A 21,545-nucleotide genomic window follows, 5' to 3' on the forward strand; every position below is an offset into this window, starting at 1 on the left:
GATGGGCATGCTCCCAAATAAAAACTTTGCTAGGTCTTACTTTCGGGGGAGGTCTTATATTTAGCAATTCGGCAAAACCTCTACTAGGTCTTATTTTCGGGGAAACACGGTAGATAGGTATTTATATCGCTATAGGAGGCCCACCTAGTAACTCGAGGTGAGGTTTAGGTAGTAGTGTAGGGGTTAGGGGCCACATTGACATTCAAAGTGAGACGAACGAACAGAACAGTGCTCTCTTATGAAGATTTGATGACCCTCGGAGTGAGGAAACTCACTCAAAGATGAGATTTGTGCAATGTTCTCTCAACCTAGCTTGATGAGTCCATCAAGCTAGGTTGAGAGAACACGTCCATGATGGCACCTAACTCTTAAAGTCCCCACAGCAGGAACCTCTGCTACTGGCGCTTAGAGATGACATCATGCAGCTGGGTATTTAAACCCCAGCCGCACAATGAACAAACTCCTCAGCAACTAGTCGCCTACATTGCCTGTGTAGTGTAAATGCTTCTGAATATGGATGTCATATGGATGGATGTCATATGGATGTCATAATAACACAGTAAATGTTGGGAGAAAAAGACCCAAAGGGTCCATTAAGCCAGTCCTGCAAATGTTTTATTTTATTCTTAGGGCAATTGTTGCTCTCTGCAGATTATCTCAGAGAACACAGGTTATCTTTTTCTTCATCTCCATCATTTAGCCACTAGGAATCCTCTGTGTTTATCCCATGTTCTTTTGAATTCCCTTACTGTCCTTGTCTTCTCTACCTCTTCCGGGAGGGCATTCCATGCATCCACCACCTTTTCCGTGAAGAAGTAATTCCTGATGTTGGTCTCACTCGACCTCCTTGGAACTTCATATTATGACCCCTTGTTCTATAGTTTTCGTTCCATCTAAAAAGGTTTGATTCCAATGCATTATGAATACCTTTCCAGTATTTAAAAGTCTGTTGTTACGTTTATTGGCTTGTGGATGTCCCCACCGATGCTGCACTCCTCTTTGCAATGGCAAGAACACCGCCACCATGCTGCCTCTTGTTCTCCTAGGCGCGTCCATGATGGCACCTAACTCTTAAAGTCCCCACAGCAGGAACCTCTGCTACTGGAGCTTAGAGATGACATCATGCAGCTGGGTATTTAAACCCCAGCCGCACAATGAACAAACTCCTCAGCAACTAGTCGCCTACATTGCCTGTGTAGTGTGAGTTGTTGCTTCTTCTGTTTCCTGTTCTTGTGTCCTACTCGTCTCTCCAGCCCAGACTGCCTTGTTTCTTCAATTCAGCCTGTCTTGTCTTTATCCAACCTTTTCTTCCCTTGCCTTCCTGCCCTTCCATATCGGTCTTTCTGCTTGTCTCTTATGCCTGCTCTCAGACTGACTTTTGGATCTGACCCTTGCCTGGACTGCAACCTCCCTTACCTGCAGCCTGCCTCTGTCCTTTACTTGGATACTGACCAGTCTTGCTTGCTGCCCATCACTGACCCTTCTAGTCTGCCACCTGTCTCTGATCCTAGCCTGATACCGGATCTATGCCCTCAGAGACTCTTGTCTAAGACCTGATGGACCCCGGAACCCAAGGGCTCAATCTGAATGGAAACGGATTGGTATAGGTGAAGCTCCTGATCAGTCTCTTCCCAGCGTAGATCCGTCAGCTATCAGTGAGGACCTATTTATTTATTTATTTATTTGCTTTTATATACCGACATTCGATCGAGATATCACATCGGTTTACATATAACTGAACACATAAGGCAAGATCTGCTTATTTTACATTGTAACATGGTAACTAGTATAATAGAAAAAGATACACATTTATATTATAACGTTATAACATTTCAACTTGGGAATATAAGTTTTAGATTACAATCTAAATAGAGTCTTAGTGAGGTGGAGTCCTTGAGGGAGGGCTTTTAAGATGCGGCTAAAGGTGGGAAGGGGGGGAATGGGGGGAGGGGGTGGGAACGTGTGGATAGCTGCGGAGTGGGCTTTAAGGTGGGTTTCATCGGGTGGGTGACAGTGGGTAGGGTCTTTCCCCGTAAGTTGTGCCAACCTTACCATAGCACAAGGGTTTACGAATCTTAAACACAACACCACTGTGTCTTCTCTCCTCTCCATCATTTTGGTTGCTTTTCTCTGGACTTTCATCCTGTCTCTATCCTTTTTGAGATACAGTCAGTTGGAGCCTCACCAACAACCTGTATAGGGGTATTATCACATCCTTGTTTCCTGCAGATTATGCATCTCTCTGCGCAGCCCAGAATCCCTCTGGCCTTAGCCCTCTGGCCTTGTCACATTGCTTTGTCGTGTTCAGATTGTGAGACACTATCACCCTGAAGTCTCTTTTCCAGTCTGTGCACAGACCATCGCTCCATCCACAAACAACAACACAAAGACCTGTGAAGATCTTGCCCGATTCTTCTCTGATAAAGTCAACAATCTCATAAATCCCAACCTTCACTCATCAGAACAAACCCTTTCTCCGAACAATGAAGCTCCACCTACCTGGTCCAACTTTGACCTCATCGCATCTACTGAAGTAAAAAAGACCATCCAAAAAATCAACCCAGCCCGACACCCCATCGATTCCATCCCAATCAAGTCACTCAAGCTCATCCCCGACACCATCGCCAAACCCATTGCGGACATACTAAATACCTCACTTGAGCAGGGCCTCGTCCCAGAAGCCCTGAAATGCGCCATCATCAAACCCATCCTCAAAAAACCACATCTCGACCCCTCCGACCTCTCCAACTACAAACCTATCTCGAATCTCTCATTATTATCCAAGATCTTAGAGAAACACGTCAATCTCCAACTCTCCGAACACCTTGAAACTCATGACATCCCCTACCCCACCCAACACGGCTTCAGAAAAATCACTCAGCACCAAAACCCTCCTACTATCCCTCACTGACACTGTCTTAAGAGGATTTGATGCCGGCCAATCCTTCCTACTCATCTTACTGGACATCTCTGCTGCTTTCGATACCGTAAATCATAACATACTCATGACCCGCCTGATGGAGATTGGCCTCACCGAAACAACCCTCAACTGGTTTCGATCTTACTTATCCAACAGATCCTTCAAAGTTCAATTCAACAACAGTGAATCCGAACAATTTCCAGTCCCTCAAGGTTCCTCCCTATCATCCACCCTCTTCAACATATACATGCTTCCTCTCTGTAAACTCCTCTCCAGTCTGGACCTCACCTACTTCATCTATGCTGACGACGTCCAGATTCTCCTCCCCGTCAAAGAAAGCATAACGAACACCATCTCCCTCTGGACCTCGCTCTCCTTACAAATATCTAATCTCCTCACACAGACATCACTCACCCTCAACCACAAAAAAACCGAAATCCTCCTCTTATCCAACAAAAACACCTCCAACTCCAGCAATGACAGCCCCCCCAATCAGCCACCCTCCACTCTTTCCGACGAGATAAGAGACTTAGGCTTCCACCTTGACTCATCCCTCAACTTGAAGAAACACATCAACCACACAATCAAAGAAGGTTACTACAAACTAAAAATCCTCAAGAAGCTCAAACCACTTCTTTTCCACCATGACTACCGCACAGTTCTCCAATCCCTCATACTATCGAAGCTTGACTACTGCAACTCCCTCCTCCTCGGTCTACCCACCTCAACCACCAAACCACTTCAACTACTCCAAAACGCCGCAGCCAGATCCCTCACAAACTCCAACCGATCCTCCCACATCACCCCTACTCTAAAAGCCTTACACTGGCTCCCCATCTCACACAGATCTCAATACAAAACACTCACCATATTACACAAAACCATCAACAACCATAAAACCAAATGGTCCAATAACCCTCCCCAACTTCATCAAAGCCAGAAATGCCTACGCTCCCAAAACACAGGCCTCCTGGCCATTCCACACACAAAACTCGCCCACCTGTCTTCCACTAGACAACGCTCCTTCTCTGTAGCCGGTCCTACCCTCTGGAACCAGCTACCCCCCACCTCAGACTGGAACCCTCTCTCCAAACATTCAAAAAACATCTGAAAACATGGCTGTTCCAGAAAGCCTACCAACTAGCGACCTAACTCCTCCCCCCCTCCCACCCACTCCTCTGTCCTCCCTCACCCCACAAGAAAGCCTCACCTTATATAATAATTAAGACATTAAATAAAACAAAACAAAACAAAAAAAAAAACCCCACCACGTATAAAGTTCCCCTCAACTGTTACTATGTACATATACAGTCCCTACGTCCCACTTTGTTTCACTGTTAAACTGTTAACCTATGTTTCATTGTTAATCTGTTAACCTATGTTTCTTTGTTAAAATGTTCCTACGCATGTTTTAATGTTTCAATGTAAAAATGGTACGACTTCCGTCATGCTATTATCCTGTTACAATGTGAACCGATGTGATGTACCCCAACGAATGTCGGTATATAAAAGCAAATAAATAAATAAATAAATAAGATATTCACCTCTTATCACATACAGCTCTTTTGGATTTCTGCACCCTAAATGCATGACTCTACTTCTTGGCATTGAATTCCAACTGCCAAACCTTCAACCACTCTTCAAGATTTCTTAGATTGCTTTTCATTCTCTCTTACACCTTTGGGTGTATCTACTCTGTTACAGATCTTAGTATCATCGGCAAAAAGACAAACTTTTCTTTTTAACCCTTCTGCAATATCACTCACAAAGATATTGAACAGAACTGGTCCCTGAACCAATCCTTGAGGTGCTCCACTTATCACTCTTTCCTCCTCAGAGTAGGTTCCACTTTCAACTACTTGCTGTCATCTATTAGATCCATTCCACCACCTTGGGACCCATTCCCAGGCTTTTTAATTTGTTCATGAGCCTCCTTGTGCAGGACCATATCAAACGTTTTGCAGAAATCACATCAAATGCTTTCTTGATCTAATTCTCTAGTCACCCAATCAAAAAGGTCAATCAGATTAGTCTGACATGGTAAAATCATGTTGTCTTAAACCATGCAACCCGCTGAATTGCAGATAGTTCACTATCCTTTCTTTTAGAAGCATTTTCATTATGGTGGCTTCAAGATGATAAGGTATAATAAAGACTGACAGTTAGAGGCACATCTCCCAAATCATAATGCTACACAATGCCATGAAGCAGAAAAGACGTTCTAGAACAAGAAGTCATAATATGAGGCTAAAAGAGTGTAGACTTAGAAGTAACATTATAAAACATTTTTTCACAGAAAGCATGGTGGATAAATAGAACAGATTTCCAGTGGAGGCGATTCAGGCAAAACAGTAAAGAATCTAAGAAGTCTGGAACAGGCACAGAGAATTCTTAGTTGTGAAGGAAAAGACAAAGATCAACTGGGGTGTATGATACTGCAGTAGGAAGGAAATCAGGCAGATTAGATGACCATCATAATCCATGTTCTAGTGTTAAACTAAGTTAACAGCAACCATACTACTGTTGACTTTTATTTCTATCCAGCGAAATCCACTACTTATTTTTCAAACATCCAAAGGAGATTTTATGGATTTTTCTTCAAAACAGTTCTCATGAAACTTTGGAATGTTTCCAGGTTTATTTAATTCTTTACTTATCAAAAAAACAAGAGAACATAAGTGTTCTGCTCACCTATTTATCTATCTATCCTTGTACACTGTATCATGAATGAATCTTTTATTTCAAAATATATGTATAAAATTTCAGCTATATCAAACTTTTCTTCTGTTTAGATTGACATACCTTCACTCGTACTATTAAATATCCCTTGCTTACACTATCCCACCCCACTGAATATATTGATGGTCAATGTCTCTAATGAATAGCAGGCCGGGAGGCAGATGTTTATTTTATTTATTTATTAGTTTTACTATACCGGCTTTCATGACATGAATCACATCAAACCGGTTTACATTTAACAAAGTGTGCAAGGTAAGAGAGAACTCAAACAACTGGAACAAGAGCATTGTAAGGAGAGTGACAGTTACAATAAAACAGAGAAATAAATAACTGGGAGCTGGAAGCGAGAAGAGGGGAAGTTAACTGACAGCAAATTATTTACAAGGTAGCAAGATTGAATCCGATAAAATGTGATTTTATAGTAAATGACATTGATAACAATGTGAAGGTGATGACAGCGAAGAACAAAGTTTGTTATTTAAATCCAATTTTTGATAATGTGATTGAGATGTCAGGTGTAGGTCTCAGTCAGGGACTGGAAAGGCTTTTTTAAAAAGCCAAGTTTTCAGCCTTTTCCTGAATGTTGGTAGGCAGGGTTCTTGTCTCAGGTCCGCTGGGATGGAGTTCCATAAAGGTGGACCTGCTGTTGAGAACGCTCTGACACTGAGAGATTTATGATGGAAGGTTTTTGCGTGTGGAACCTGAAAAGATTCTTTGTAAGATTCCCTGATGGGTCTGGCGGATGTGTGTTTTTTAAAAGGAATTTGTAAGTTGATCCAGGCCTGTTGGTGGATGACTTTGTAGATGGTGGTGATGGATTTGTAGATGATTCTGTAGTGGATCGGTAACCAGTGAAGGTCCTTGAGGATTGGGGTGATGTGATCAATTCTCCTAGAGTTCGTCAGGATTCTGGCAGCTGTATTCTGCACCATTTGTAGAGGTTTGGTATGGGAAGCTGGGAGACCCAGTAGTAGCGAGTTACAATAATCTAGCTTGGAGAAGATTATTGCTTGTAGAATTGTTCTGAAGTCCTGGGGGTGGAATAGAGGTTTTATTCTTTTAAGGATATGTAATTTGTGAAAGCAATCTTTGGTAGTTTGGTTGATGAATGATTTTAGGTTGAGACAGTTATCCATGATGGCTCCTAGGTCTCTTACGTGAGAGGTTTGAAGGAGGGCTGGTGGCTTTGAAGAGGTATTGTTGTTTTCCGGGGATATAAGCAGAAATTCCGTTTTCGAGGCATTGAGTATTAGGTTTAGACTGGTGAGGAGGTGGTTGATTTCTATTAGGCAGCTATCCCAGAATTCTAATGTTTTTGTAATGGATTCTTTTACAGGGATCACGATCTGGACATCGTCTGCAAAAAAGAAGTGTTTCAGGTTTAGTTTCGTTAGCAATTGGCAGAGAGGGAGCAGGTAAATTTTAAAGAGCGTGGGTGAAAGGGAGGAGCCCTGCAGTACCCCTAGAGAGGATGGAAAGTAATGGGATTCTTTATTATGAATTTTGACCTTGTATCCTCTGTTGTCCAAGAAAGTTTTGAACCAGGTCAGTGCTGTGCCTTTCACTCCTATGTTTGCCAGTTGTTTTATAAGGAGGTGGTGGTTGACTGTATCGAAGGCAGCCGAAAGGTCGAGGTAAGCGTGACCTTTATCTATGCCGGAGAGGAGGAAGTCCGTGAGGGAGAGAAGTGTTTCGGTGCTTGATTCTTTGCGAAATCCATATTGATTCGGGGACAGAATATTGTGATCCTCGATGTAATTTGATAATTGAGTGTTTACTAATTTTTCCATAACTTTGGCTATAAACGGAAGGTTGGAGATGGGGCGGAAATTGTTAGGATCGCTCGCATTTAGGTTCGGGTTTTTTAGGAGTGGTTTGATTGAGGTCGTTTTAAGGTCGTTTTAAGGACGTCTGGGTAGATACCCTGGGACAAGGAACAATTTATGATGTCGGCTAGAGTTTTCGATATAGTATCCGGGATTAGTAGAAGCAATTTGGACGGGATTTGATCAAACGGGTGTGATGACGGTTTCATTTTCTTCAGAACCGATTGTATCTCTGAAATGGTGATGGGTTCGAAGGCGTTTAGATAAATGTCTTTGTTTGGGAGAAGATATGTGCTATTGGATGTGCCCATGTTTGGTGACAGTTGTTTGAGGAGGTCAGAGATTTTTTTACTGAAATGAAGAGCCAGTTCGTCTGCTTTTGTCTGGGATAGTTCGGTTGGAATATCTGGAGTGATAGCTTTTGTGAGACTAGAGACGTAGGTGAAAAGAGCTTTAGAGTCGAAGATGAGGTGGTGGATCTTGCTGGCATAGTAGTCTCTTTTGGTTTTCAATGTAATGTTTTTGTATAAGTGGAGGGAACGTTTGTAATCAGATAGTGAGGAAGGTGAGGGGGCTTTACGCCATTTTCTTTCTTTCTGACGAAGTAGATGTTTGAGTTTTCGCAGCTCATCAGTAAACCAGGGTTGTCTTTTGGACGCATTTTGTTTAAGCTTTTTAGTTGTCAGAGGACATAGTATGTTTGCTACTGATTCTGTTATTTTGGACCAGGATTGGAGGGCTGCGTTGGGCGTGGTGACGTCAATATGGGAGAGATCCGGGGCTAGGAGCTTGGTGAGGTGCTCCGAGGCGCAAGGTTTCCTGTAGAGAAATGATGGTCTGGAGTGCTGATTGGAGTCCGGTTGTAGCAGGGAAAAGGTAGTGGAGATTATTGAGTGGTCTGACCATGGGACTTGATTGCACACTGGTTGTTTGGTTTGTGAAATGCCGGAGTTAGTAAAGAAAAGATCCAGCATGTGGCCCGCTTTGTGAGTAGGTTTATTGATTTGCTGTTTGAAACCCATTGCTGACATTGCCGTGAGGAAAGCTTCGCAGTTTGTTGAGAGGGGGGACTTTGTCTACATGTAAGTTAACGTCTCCCAAGATTATAGCGGGGGAGTCTAGGTTTAGGTGAGAGGCTATGATTTCGAGAATGGGAGAGGCATCAGAATCTAGCAGGCCTGGAGGGGCATAGACTAGGAGAATTTGCAGATGTTCAGATTTAAGCAATCCTATTTCTAGTTTGGTAGCAGAGTGGATTGGGTAGTGTGAGAATCTCAGAGAATTTTTGACAGCTAGGAAGATACCCCCGCCTCTTTTTTTTTGCCTTGGGATAGAGAAAAAATCGTAGGTCTGTGTTGGTAATTGGTTTATGAGGGCGATGTCCGAAGATTTGAGCCATGTTTCGGTTATGGCGCAAAAGTCTGGGGTTGTGTCCTGCAGAAGGTCGTTGAGTATTAATGTTTTGTTAGTGAGTGATTGGGCGTTAAATAGAATGATGGTGAATAGAGAGAGTCCTAAAAACTGGGTGGTGGGGGAAATCATTATAGGGATGAGGGATTTGTAGGTGCGTGAGCGGTTCAGCATTTTTGATTTTGAGAGAGTTTGTTGTGGAAGCCGAGTAGAGGGCGGTGAAGGAGAGTAGAACACGCCTCGTGGAGGAACAGTGAGTGAAGGCCTTGCCCCGCAAGGTTATTTTGTGGGTGTGGGATTCCAGGCGGGATCTTCTGAATCTGTGGTGTTGTCCTAATAGTGAGAAGAGAATGGAGTTCTGCTCTCTGTGGTGTAGTCTCTGTGGTTTTGCCTCTGTGGTGTTGTCCTTATAGTGAGAAGAGAATGGAGTTCTGCTGTCACTGTGGTTTTGTCTCTGTGGTTTTGTCCTTATAGTGAGAAGAGAATGAAGTTCTGCTGTCTCTGTGGTGTCGTCTCTGTGGTGTCGTCTCTGTGGTTTTGTCCTTATAGTGGGAAGAGAATGGAGTTCTGCTGTCTCTGTGGCGTAGTCTCTGTGGTGTTGTCCTTATAGTGAGAAGAGAATGGAGTTCTGCTGAGGTTGCGTGGATTTAAGGGCGATTTCCTGCTTGCGAGGGGTCAACGGCTAGATCTTGTTAATTTAGATTAGGGATAGCGCGGTGGGAGGGCCTAAGCTGTTTGGCTGCCCGGCGGAGCTGCACGAAGGGGCGCACAAAGGGGCGGGCCCCTTTGTCGTGCTCCTTCGGCGGGAAGTAGATGCTCTTCACCCTGGAAGCTGGTACTCCCCCGGGAGGAGCCCGTTGGAGCCCAACCGCTGGGACTTAGGTGGCTTCACCCTTGGAAACCGAGGTCCCCCCCCGGGAGGAGCCCGTAGGGGCCCGGCTGCTGGGACTTAGGTGGGTCGTGGATCAGGACAGGTAACTGGAACCAGACTAGGATAGTAGCAATACTGTAACTGGGTTCGGGTTCTGGAACCAGGCAGGAACTGTAGCAGGACTCAGGTACTGGAACCAGGCAGGAACTGTAGCAAGACTCGGGTACTGGAACCAGGCAAGAACTGTAGCAGGTAAACAGGAACCAAGCAGGTACTGTAGCAGGCAGGCAGGAACCAAGCAGGTACTGTAGCAAGCAGACAGGAACCAAGCAGGTACTGTAGCAGGAACGGAGCGACGAAGCCAAGCGAGTCACTCCGTGGCACGGCGCAACAGGAAACCAGGAAGCTAGCCCGTTGCAAGGCGACGACTGGATGGCCGCGGCCGGCTTATCAAGGCTGCGGCGTATGATGTCAGAAACTGGGCGGAGTCACCACTGGCAGGAAACGGGCTAGAAAGGCGCCCAAGTGGCGCACGCGAGCGCCTAGGAGCAGGGCGTCCTCAGGCACCTTCGCGGCGGCGCAGCCCCAGCGGGGACACCACCAAACAGGCCGCAAGCCAGGGCTCCGTAGGCAGAAGCAGGTCCGAGAACAAGGAGGTAAGGGCCTGGTCGAGGTGCTCACAGCCAGGACCGCAACATGTAGCACATTTAAAACTAATAGGAGAAAATTATTTTTCAATCAATGCACAATTAAACTCTGGAATTTGTTGCCAGGGGATGTGGTTAGTGCAGTTAGTGTAGCTGGGTTTAAAAAAGGTTTGGATAAGTTCTTGGAGGAGAAGTCCATTACCTGCTATTTATCAAACTGACTTAGAAAATAGCCACTGCTATTACTAGCATCAGTAGCATGGGATATACTTAGTTTTGCAGTACTTGCCAGTATGGCAATTTCTTATGTTCTTACCCTGGTTAAAAGTTGTATCAAACATTGCCACATTTAAAAGGCTGGCCTAACACCTCTTCCCCTCCTCCATGGCAGTCAGTTCAGCAGTAGTGATGGCAGAGAATGGGCACAATATAAGCAATCACGCCAGGCCTCTGCAGATGTTCCTCTTCATCCTGTTTCTTGATTATAAAGGATGCACACACCATAGGGGAAAAGCAGACATAGGGGGAGGAAGCACATGCTCAATGTGTCTACAGCCTACTGGCCTGCCACTACTCTACCCATAGTATTTATTTAGCATTTTTATATACCGACGTTCTCGATACAAATATCAAATCAGGTCGGTTTACATAAAACAAAACAATCGCGGTGAGGCGTTACAATAAACGGAGTTTCAGAACATGAGAATAAATATTAAATAAACAACAGTGACTCATCAAATGACGAGAATCTATATAGTAAATAACATGTAATAAAATAGATAATGGTGTAAATAACTAACTTGAAATAAAATAAATAATAAATAGAATAGTATAAAATATATATGTAAAGACAACAGTAACTCGTTATGATACGTGAAACATGTAGAGAATAACTAAGAATAAATGATGTGTTAATTTGGGATATACAGGTATCAGGGACCAATGTTTATGTGCCTGGTTATGAGTAATGCATGGGCTAAAGAATTAATGCATCCACAAGTGGAACAATCAAACAGGTGGGCTGTCAAATAACGTGGATTCATGTGGAGATAACTAAAAATAAATGATGAGCTGAACAGTGACCAATGTTTATGAGTTTAGATATCAGTAATGCATGAGCTAAAGAATTAGTGCATCCACGCGGGAGGCTTTCCCTACAGGTGTGTTGTAAGTGGGTTGTCCAGATGAGGTGGCTTTCACTACAAGTGGGTTGTAAGTGGGTTGTCCAGATGAGGTGTAATCGGGCCTTGAAGAGGTGTGGGCGGTCGTGGAACTTGAGGTGTGGTCATGGAACTTGTAGTGAACTAATTTTACTCTTTTGCTCTTTGGCCCGTGTCAGAGTGATCCTGCGATTCTGGAAATGCTTGTCGGAAGAGCCACGTTTTTAAATTTTTCTTAAAAGTTATATGACAGGTTTCTTGGCGTAGATCCGGTGGTAATGAGTTCCAGAGGGTGGGCCCAGCTGAGGAAAGTGCTCGTTTAGATCGTGAAGTTTTGATTGGGGGAGCGTATAAGGAACCTTTGTAGTTGAATCTGATAGGTCTTTGTGATGTGTGAGGTCGGAGTTGCGAGTTTAGGTTTAGGTGTGCGGTGCCCGTAATATCCTTGTGGATCATTGATAATGTCTTGAATGTGATTCTGGCTTTTATGGGTAGTCAGTGCAGACTGTAGAGAATAGGTGTTATGTGGGCTCTTTTATTTGTGTTGGTGAGTAACCTCGCGGCAGCGTTCTGCACCATCTGTAAGGGTTTTGTAGCTGTGATCGGTAGACCTAACAGGAGCGAGTTGCAGTAGTCTAATTTGGATAGAATTATAGACTGCACTACTAGACGGAAGTCACTGAAGTGGAGGAGAGGTTTCAGATTTTTGAGTACTTGAAGTTTAAAATAACATTCTTTTGTTGTATTGGAGACGAAGGATTTAAGGTTGAATTGATTGTCGAGACGCACCCCTAAGTCTCTGACGGAAGGGGAGTGGTTAATGGATGATTTTGCGAATTGAGATGCGCTTTGGGAGTTGATGAGAGTATGGTTTTTTTCGTCAGGTGAGATGATGAGGATTTCTGTTTTATTTGAGTTGAGTATGAGGTTCAGGCTGGATAACAGAGTGTTGATGGATTGTAAGCAATTGTTCCAATGTGCCCATGTTTTTTGTAGTGATTCTGTGATGGGGAGGAGTATCTGAATGTCATCTGCGAAAATATAATGCTTTAGCTTAAGGTTGGAGAGTAGGTGGCAGAGTGGGAGCAGGTAGATATTAAAAAGGGTAGGGGAGAGAGATGATCCTTGTGGTACTCCTCGGATTGATTTAATGGGAGGTGATTCTTCGTTGTTGATCTTGACTTTATAGAATCTATTCTCCAGAAACGATTGAAACCAGCTATGAGCCTCTCCTTGAATTCCTATATCGGATAGGAACTCTATAAGAGTTCGGATAGTACTCTATCGGATAGTACTCTATAAGAACCTGAGATGGAAAGCAAACCAAAAGGAGCGATAAAGAGGAATCTGAGGAATGGAGGGACAGAAGGAACCTGGGAAGAAGGGAGAAAATAAATTTGAGAGGAAGGAGGGGAGTGATGGAAAGAAGCCTAGGGAACATCTACTACTATTAAACATTTTTATTTATTTATAAGCTTTTATATACCGACGTTTATCTAGATGCCTTCACTCCGGTTTACAGGTAGAACAATATATTACAATTTGAGAAGCAACTAAAATACAATTATATTACAGGTTAAGGAACAACAAGATATGGATCAACTTATATCATCGTGAAACAAGTTATGGTACACATTCCAATTTAAGTAATATCTGGTAAAACAATGTAACGGGGGAGGTAAAGGCTATAGTTGGATTATTTATTTATTATTTAATTTATTTAAAATTCTTATATACTGCACAATGGGTAGGGGACTATCCGTCTAGGCGGTTTACATATTTGCACATACACAAGTAGTATTACACATTAACAAACAGGTCATAAAATCATATACAAACACATTAAAATTCATAAAATAGATAATTAAATTACCAATCATAATGAAGTGTAGTAAACTTAATATAAATTGTATGCATGAGTGAAGAGATGAGTTTTTAACAATTTCTTAAATTCTGTACGGTTGGCTGTCAGACGGATATGTTCTGGGAGTGAGTTCCACAGTAGTGGGCCGGCAACAGAGAATGCTCGTTTGCGGGTTAGTGCTAAACTTACGGATTTTACTGTAGGTACTTCAAGAATGCATTTATCAAGGGAACGGAGTTGTCTAGAGGGTCTGTAAATTCGTAATAGTGAACATAGCCAGATGGAATTGGCTATAAACAACACGCTACATTGGTAGCGTGTTGTTTATATCCAACTTCAAATATTGACACCAATTAAGCCTGCGATTAAATATTGAATATCAACATTTTAAATAATAATAGAGAGCTAATCATCAACTGTAATAGATTCATCAGTGTTATTATTTAACAGTCAGTGGATATTAATGCTGTGTGTGATTAGCCAATTCCATCTTTGAAGGCTTGTCTGAAAAGCCATGTTTGGAGTTCTTTTTTAAATGTTTTGGTGTTGCTTTGTGAGATTAGATACTCTGGTAGTGAGTTCCAGAGTATAGGTCCTGCTATGGAGAAGGCTCTGTTTCTTATGTTGGATAGTTTGGCGTGTGCCATTGATGGAACGTCAAGTTGTAATTTGCAAGAGGCTCTTGTGGCGCATTGTGGTCTGTGTTTCTGTATTATATTGTTTAGGGAGGTGCTTTCAACGTTGTATATTGTGTTGTGTAAGATGGTTAGGGTTTTGAATTCAATTCTTTTTTCTACAGGTAGCCAGTGTAGGCTGTTTAGCACAAGGGTGATGTGATCGGATTTTCTTTTGCTGGTGAGGATTCTGGCTGCAGCGTTCTGTAGTAATTGTAATGGTTTTAATGTCGTTTTAGGTAGCCCTGTGAGAAGTGAATTGCAGTAGTCGAAGCTAGTGAATATAAGCGATTGTAAGATGGTGCTGAAATCTTGGTGGTGCAGTAGTGGTTTTAGTTGTTTGAGGATTTGAAGTTTGTGGAAGCCTTCTTTGACTTTTATTGAGATGTGCTTTTTGTAGTTTAGTTCGGTGTCTATCCATATTCCGAGGTTTTTCAAGTTATCCTTTAGTTGGATGCATATGTTGTCAATTTGTATGGAGTGGTTAGAGTTTAATCCTGAGTTTTTCCTCTCTATCAGTATGCACTCTGTTTTGCTCATGTTTAGACAAGGCTTCAGGTTGTTTAGCATGTTTCTTATTGATTCGAGGTAGGAGGCTGCGAGTATCATTGTATGTTTGATGGTGGGTGGTTATTGGTATGAGTATTGGTATGAGTATTTTTATAGCTAGACAGGTATGTAAAGAAGGGGTGAAATTAAGAGAACAGTGCAGGGGTAAAGAAAGAGGAATTTGGGAGGATTGAGCAAGACATAGTGAGTAACTTGATGGAGGAGAACTTTGAGAGCAGGGAGAGACGGCAAACTATCAGCCCGATCCAGTAAAGTCCGTGGGAGAGCGGACTAACGCCCGCTCTCCCGGCGCGCGCACCGGCCCCTCGCCGGTGCGCGCGATCCAGTATTTAAATTAGGCGACGCGGTGCAAACGAGGAAAAGGAGGCGCTAGGGACACTAGCGCGTCCCTAGCACCTCCTTTTGGCCTGGAGCGGCGGCTGTCAGCGGGTTTGACAGCCAACGCTCAATTTTGCCGGCGTCGGTTCTCGAGCCCGCTGACAGCCACGGGCTCGGAAACCGGACGCCGGCAAAATTGAGCGTCTGGTTTTCGGCCCGACAGCCGCGGGCCGAATTCAAAATTTTTTTTTTTTACTTTTTTTTACTTTTGGGGACCTCCGTCTTAATATCGCTATGATATTAAGTCGGAGGGTGCACAGAAAAGCAGTTTTTACTGCTTTTCTGTGCACTTCCCTGGCGCCGGAAGAAATTAGCGCCGACCTTTGGGCGGCGCTAATTTCTTAGAGTAAAATGTGCGGCTTGGCTGCACATTTTACTTACTGGATCGCTCGGGAATACCTAATAGGGCCATCAACATGCATTTGCATGTTGAAGGCGCTATTAGGTGCTGCGGGTGGGCCGCGTGTTTTCCTCCCCTTACTGAATAAGGGGTAAGGGAAAACACGCGTCCAGAGCAGGGTGACAGTGCGCTCCGACGGAGCACACTTTACTGGATCGACCTGTATATTAGTAAGAGGAGGAGAAAATGGTAAAGAACCTAGGAGAGGCGATTTATTTAATTATTTTCTTTTATATACCGACATTCGTTGGAGTACATCACATCGGTTCACATTATAACAGGTGTAGATGGTATGTGGAAATGATTCTTGGGGGGGCACAATGGAGATTGCGCAGTACCTGGAAGGATTGGGAGGAAAAGGAAAGAGGTGGAGAAGAGGCAGAAGGATGAGACTGAAATGAGAAAGGAGCACAAGAAAAGGAATGCAGCACAGCACCTCATCCCCAGATCTGCCTCTTAGTGTCACGTATAAAATGCAATCACATATTTTCTCTGTACGACCACACTGAAACAGCACAAACCTGCAGTCTGTTCTTGCTTAAGCAGGAGAGGCCAATTTCTGCGCAGTACAAACCATTCCTTCTGATATGAATCCTCTCTCCCTCCCGCTCTTTTATTCGTAACTGTTTGATCCCGACTGTGAAAATAACCCTTTTTTTATTGTTGAACTCGCCCCTCAGTTCTTGTCCTGTGCTTTCTCTTCATTCCACATTCCAGCAAACTGCGCTGCAGCACGCAAGATTACACTCAAAGCCGTCGATAGGCCATCATTTATTGGTAGCTTCTGATTGGCTACAGCCTAAACCTACCTTACGCTTTGTGTGCGCCCTCCTCTAACCAGTTAGCAGTTAGCAGGTAGGGGGTGTAGCTCTCACTCGGCTCGTAATTGGCCGTTGCCTAGCTGCAGTTAGGCAGCTCAGCCCTTTATGCGCAGTTTTCATCTGCGCTTCGTTAGAACCCAGTTGTTCATTTGCTGATTCAGTTGGCGACCCTCCCTTAGATCTGCCAGCCCTGGGATCAGTGAGTTAGAGCGTCAGGAGTAGCAAACGCCGAGATCAGTCCTCTTCCCCCTTCCACGCCAAACGATCCCTGACAGACTGGGCTCGCGCTTGCGTGTGTGACGTTGACAGTCCGGCGACGCTTTCGCTTGCTCTACCAGTCATCGGATCTATACCGCAGGCTTTTCCGCGCAGGAAAACAAAGCGTGCGGGTAACAGGAGAGAGCGTGGAGTTGGCCGGTGAGTGCCCGGGGCGTGGCTGCGGCCCGCGCCTTTTAGCCTTCCTCATGGTCTGAGAAGCCGGTGTCCTGCTCCGGGGAGAGAGCGGGGTTGTGGGCCTAGAGAGTCCCTTTGGTTGCCGTCCCATGTACATGGTGCTTTTTCCCCTCATAGTGGGACCAAGGGACCCTGCCCCAGTCAGTTACCCTCTCGCCACCGCTAAGAATGCACGGCAGCTGCTCGATGTAGGATATCAATCTTCACTCATCCTGGGGTGGAGGAGCATGCAAGTTTCCATATCTAATCAAGACTCGGGATCGCCCACTTTCTATGTCCCCGAGTAGAGCAGACGACAGAAAGATTCCAGATTATCCTTGACAACTCATACTTTCAAATGTTAGTATACAAATGCTAGACGTCCCAAAATTAAGATGGGAGAGTTAGAGCGTATAGCACTGAATGAAGAGGTAGTTATAATTGGCATCTCAAGAGACCTGATGGAAAGAGATTAAGCAATAGGTCATTGATACCAGGGAACATTAAAATGCATTGATAGGATGGATCAAAGTGGTGGAGGGGGTGGCACTGTATGTTAAAGAGGACATAGATTCAAACAGAATAAAAGTGCTACAGGAAACAAACTGCACTATAGAATCTTTATGGATAGAAATTCCATGTGAGAAGGGGAATAGAATAACAATGAGGATGTTCTGCATCCCTCTGGCCAGAATGAAGATGAAATGCTCACAGAAATTAGGGAAGCTAACAAAATTAGCAACATCACAAGATGCTAAAGAGGTAAAGTTTCTAGAAGAAATAAATGATTGTTTCATGGGGCAGCTGATACAAGAACAGGCAAAAGGAGGGAAACTAATTGCTTTGGTGAAAGAGGTAATGGTGTTGCCACTTGGCAGTAGTCATGAGAACATGATCAAATTTGACTTGATGACTGGAAAAAGGACACTAATGCTACTGTAATAGTATTTAACTTTTTCAAAAAGGAGATTATGATAAAATGAGAAAAATAGTGAGGGGAAAAAAGGAACATTTGCAAAGGTCAAGAATTTACATCAGGTATGGATGTCATTTACAAATATCATCTTGGAAGCCCAGACCAGATGTATTCCATGCATTAAAAAGGTGGAAGGAAGGCCAAATGTCTGCTGGCTTTGCCAAAAGGTGAAGTGAGAGAAGCTATTCTAGCTAAAAGAACATTTTTAAAAATCTGGAAAGGGGATCCAAATGAAGAAAACAGGAAACAGCATAAGCATTTGCAAGTTAGATACAAAGCATTGATAAAGAAGGCAAAGACTGAATTTGAAAAGAAGCTTGCTGTGGAAGCAAAAACTCATAAAAACTTTTTCAGGTACATTTGAAGCAGAAAGCATGTGAGGGAGTTAACCTACTAGTAGACGATCAAAGGTTAAAAGGGGTGCTAAGGGAGGACAAATCCATAATGGAGAGATTAAATTAATTCTTTGCTTCAGTTTTTGCTGAGGAAGATGTAAAGCAGATACTTATGCCAGAAGTGATAGTTAAAGGTGATGAGTTGGAGGAACTGAAACAAATCTTAGTGAACCTGGATGATGTACTAGGGCAAACGAACAAACTAATACATCTCAGAGTGCTGAAAGAACTGATAAAATGAAATTGCAGAGCTATTAGTAATCTGTAAATTATCATTAAAATCAGCTATGGTACTGAAGATTGGAGGGTGGCCAATGTAATGCCAATTTTTTTTTTTTTAGGGGTTCCATGGGTGATCTGGGACCTTGCAAGACTGGGATACTGGGCATCCAGATGGCATGCAATGTGAACAAGTGCAAAATAATGCGTGTAGAGAAGGGTAACCTAAATTATAGCTACAGAATGGCTTTTTGGGATCTGGCATGTAACTTGTGACCTGGATTGGCCACTGTTGAAACAGAATACTGGGACTGATGGACCTTTGGTCTGACCAAGTATGGCAAATCTTATGGCAAATCTTATGTTCTTAATAATAATCTAACAGCTACCATAACTAGCAACTATTGCCCAAATGGCTGGTGTTCTATATCCTGTGGCCTTGTTGAACAGTACCTAACCAACACCAGCTTGCTGGCATCAACTGTGTTAGTTTCTGGGAAGATGTAGCCTATGTGCAATCTAGTGGCCTGCATTATTGCTGACTTTTCTCTGTTGACAAGCAGAACTGAATAAACTTGGGTGAAATAATCAACAGCGCCTTCTCTCTAAGCCAGGGCTTCCCAAACTTTTAGCAAATGTGATGCCATTTTGGCCCTTGAAAATTCATATGACTCCAGAGGACAACCAAATCTAATTTGGGGAGGGGGTGGGGGGTCATCTCCAACACCACTCCACACACCTCCCTGTACTCCACTGTTCCCTCTCTCTGCCCCTGCCTTGTTTCTCAACTTCCGTCCTCCTCCATAGGATCTCCTCTCAAGTTCTGCCCTTGTAGCTGATCCCCCAGCTTCTTTCACCTTCCCAGTCCATCCTCTCTTTCACCCCCTCCAGTCCTTTTAACATCCTCCCAGGTGAACCTCTCTCTCCTCCAAGCCATTTTTATAAGCCTCAATTGATCCTCTCATCCCATTCCTCTTCCCCTCTCTCACTTTTCATTCTCTCTCTTACCTCACATCCTCCCCAGTTTACACCCTCTCACCCTTAGCTTCTCTCGTGCATTCCCTGGGATCTTCAGTCATTCCCCCTTCTCACATTTCACAGCCAAACCCTCTCCCAGAAATCCATGAATCCAACTTTCAAACCCTTTCTGTATCTGATCCCTCCTTTCAAACAGTCCCTCCTCCAAACATTCCTTGGGCTAAGGTCAGCTGCAGCATTTTCGTTTGGGCCTCGAGCCAAAGGTAAATGACAAAGGGTGGGAAAAGAGGGCAGGCTGCTGATAGAGGTTAAATTTCTCTCTTTTCTTAGCATATAGACAGGTGAATCCAGAACCAGTGGTGTTGTGTTTGTGGCATTGTGGACCCTTGGTTGCTGTGGAGATGACTCCTCCCATGGGGAACCACAGCGATAGGATATACTCAGCAGACACGGGATGAATGGAAGGCTTTATTGTACTACTGTAGATAGATGGTAGAACAGAGGAAGGTGAGGTGCCAATACGTTCAACAGTCTCAGATGGAGAATTTCACCCTTATGTTCACGATGTGCGGGTAATGCCAAGCCTGGTGGGTGGAGTTGGAGCACCAGATCGTAGAGGTACTCGCAGGAGCGTAGGCTTCTTCCTGGTGATGAGTTGGTGGGACCGAAGGTCTGTGGTGCAGGATACATAGACTGGTAGGCCCGCGAGGAGCGAGTACCTGGTAAGTCTGGAGATCCTGCAATGAATAAGCGAGAAAGACCCCCGAGGAGCGGTTGTCTAGTTAGAGGCCCTGAAGGGTAGATGGAAGCGAGAGACCCCCGAGGAGCGGGTGCCTAGAGCTTCTTTAAGGAGCGAGGCCCTGGAGTGTAGAACAGCGTCTAAGCATGCAGCTTAGAGCGGTCAGAGTAACTTAAACCGAAATCCTTGCTAACTCAAAGGTGGTAGCGAAGTGGAGGCTTTAAATACCCGGAGGTATTGACGTCATGCGGTGGGGACGCCCCCGAGGTTCCCGCCATGACATGTATTTGAGCGTCGGAGGTGTGTGCGCGCGTGCCCTAGGAGGCCACGGGTATGAGTATGGCTGAGTGGGACGCCTATGCTGAGCTGGAGATGCTGAGGCCCTTGGCACTGGAGGCAGCCATCTTGCCCAAGGAGGAGGAAAAGGGAAGAAAAGAGTAAGGCAGAGCGGTCGCAGCAGTCTGTGACCGGACGCAACAAGTGGGTTATGCACCTCTACCAGCAGATGGAGACGAAGCAAAGTTGATGTCCCGGTGTATATGCACCCCTGCACTGATATCAGCCTGGCAGTATTCTCCATCTCTAGGAGATGGTAGTCGTCCCATCTCCCTACTGGGGATTGCTTAAAAATTTTAAAGGAGAAAAGAGAGAAAATTATTCACCATGCTTTCCTGTGGTGAACTTTGTAGTCTCTCCCTCAGTTGAGAATTCCTAAGTTGATATCTGAGGGAGGGATCCAAGGATGAGTTCCTTGGGTCTGATAGCTGGTTGCTGGTGTGGACTTAGCTATTAAAAAAACAAAGCTGAAAGGCAAGCGGGTGCAGGAAGCCGAGTGTGGTGGTAAAGGTCCTTGCCCTCCCCCCCCCCCGCCCCTGCTGCAGCCAGAGACCAACCTTGTACTCAGCCAGATGAGCTAAGCTCAGGTAATTTAAAAAAAAAAAAAAAAAAAAGAGAGAGAAGGGGGGAGTTAAATAGGGCTCTCCCTTCCGGTCTTCTTGCTCGGTGCGCTGATCTGGCGTTCGTTCCTGCCTCCAGGGGAGCTTAGGGGGCTCTGATTTCCCAGACTTTGAAGATGCTGGGAGTACCAAGGGCTGAATCCATGTCTGAGCCAAAGAAAGATCCTATTTTGATTTCTTATCGTAAAGCCTTATGTTTCCTCCCTGTTATGGAGGCCATTCAAGAATTGATTGATCTTGAATGGGGAATCGCAGAAGCTTATTTTAAAGGGGGACGAGCCTTGGAAGGGCTGTACCCCCTGAATCCAGCTGCGAGAGAGCAAATGCATTATCCGTAAGTGGATGCGCTTGTGTGTGCTGTTAACAAGAGGATGACTTTCCCCATAAAAGGGAGAGTGGTCTTGGATGCACAGGATAGGAGAATTGAGGCTATCCTTAATCAGGCCTTTGAAGTGATGGCAATGAATTTGCAAATAGCTTCTTGTTGTTCCCTGGTGGCTTGCTCTTCTTTACGTCTCTCTCAGGAGGTTGATGAATCTGGTATGAATTCCAGGACAGTGATGAAACCAG

General features: G+C 44.3%; 1 protein-coding gene across 2 annotated transcripts in view; it reads left to right on the plus strand.

Annotated features, from left to right (window-relative positions):
• SCOC (short coiled-coil protein) overlaps positions 1–21,545 on the plus strand; it is a 62,554-nt gene that overhangs the window by 3,016 nt on the left and 37,993 nt on the right. Inside the window, exon 1 of one of the 2 annotated variants that reach the window (XM_029596541.1) lies at positions 16,397–16,697. The exons of the other annotated variant lie outside the window; for it this stretch is intronic. The gene's annotated coding sequence lies outside the window, so the exon portion shown is untranslated. Of the gene's footprint in view, positions 1–16,396; positions 16,698–21,545 lie in introns of those variants that run through there. 2 annotated transcript variants of the gene reach the window in all.

The sequence above is a fragment of the Rhinatrema bivittatum genome, chromosome 1 (assembly GCF_901001135.1).
Source record: "Rhinatrema bivittatum chromosome 1, aRhiBiv1.1, whole genome shotgun sequence".
NCBI classification, from domain to species: domain Eukaryota; kingdom Metazoa; phylum Chordata; class Amphibia; order Gymnophiona; family Rhinatrematidae; genus Rhinatrema; species Rhinatrema bivittatum.